The sequence below is a fragment of the Crocodylus porosus genome, unplaced genomic scaffold, assembly GCF_001723895.1.
Source record: "Crocodylus porosus isolate Cpor-Errol unplaced genomic scaffold, CroPor_comp1, whole genome shotgun sequence".
Classification (NCBI taxonomy): domain Eukaryota; kingdom Metazoa; phylum Chordata; order Crocodylia; family Crocodylidae; genus Crocodylus; species Crocodylus porosus.
Window position 1 is genome coordinate 54,248,175 of NW_017728931.1, and position 1,065 is coordinate 54,249,239.

Here is a 1,065-nt window from a genome sequence, read left to right on the forward strand (position 1 = left end):
ATGAACATGGGCCAACAATGCGAGGTCACGGTTGGCAGGGCTAACCGGACCTTGTCGTGCATCCACAGGTGCATCTCAGGTAGAGCCAAGGAGGTGATCCTCCCCCTCTATGAGATGCTGGTCAGGCCACAGCTGGAGTACTGCATCCAATTCTGTGCGCCCCACTTCAGGAGGGATGTGGACAACATTGAAAGGGTCCAGAGGAGGGCCACCTGCATGATCCGGGAACAACAGGGCAGACCCTATAGTGAGAGACTGCAGGACCTGAACCTGTTCAGCCTTCACAAGCAAAGGTTGAGGGGGGACCTGGTGACTGTCTATAAACTCACTGGGGGGGGACCCAGAAGGGTTTGGGGGAGACACTGTTCCCCTAGCACCCCCTGGTATGACAAGGAATAATGGACACAAATTATTGGAGAGTAGGTTTTAGATTAGACATCCACAAAAACTACTTCGCAGTTAGGGCGGCTAGGATCTGGAACCAACTTCCAAGGAAAGTGGTGCTGGCTCCTACCCAGGGTGTCTTTAAGAAGAGGCTTGATGCCTACCTGGCTGGACTCATTTGAGTCTAGTTTTTCTCCTGCCCAGGCTGGGGGTCAGACTTGAAGATCTACAAAGTCCCTTCCGACCCTACTTCTATGATTCTGTGACATCAATCTCTTCTCCCTTGTCCAGGTGATAGGTCACCTGGTCGTAGAAGGTAATGAGATTGTTGCGGGTAGGTCTTGCTTGACCAAACCCGTGTTTGCTATCCCTCAGGATGTTAGCATCAGCCAGTCCATTAAGGATAGCCTCTTTAATAAACTTTTCTAAGACCGTCCCTGGGATAGAAGTCAGGCTGATGGGCCTATAGTTAGACACATCCACTTTCTTCCCCTTTTTGAAGACAGGCACCACATTGGCCTTCTTCCAGTCTTTGGGCACTATACCAGAGCACCAGGAGTTTTCAAAGATCTATGCCAGGGGCTGGGCTATGATTCTCACCAGCTCCTTGAGTACCCTGGGGTGCAGATTGTCAGGGCCAGCTGACTTGAAGGTATCCAGCTTCTCAAGGTGTTCCTTCAC

At 51.3% G+C, this 1,065-nt stretch overlaps 1 protein-coding gene across 1 annotated transcript in view; it reads left to right on the forward strand.

Annotated features, from left to right (window-relative positions):
- The window catches only part of ACO2 (aconitase 2), a 32,300-nt gene that overhangs the window by 20,519 nt on the left and 10,716 nt on the right, over nt 1-1,065 (forward strand). The gene's annotated exons all lie outside the window — the stretch shown is intronic.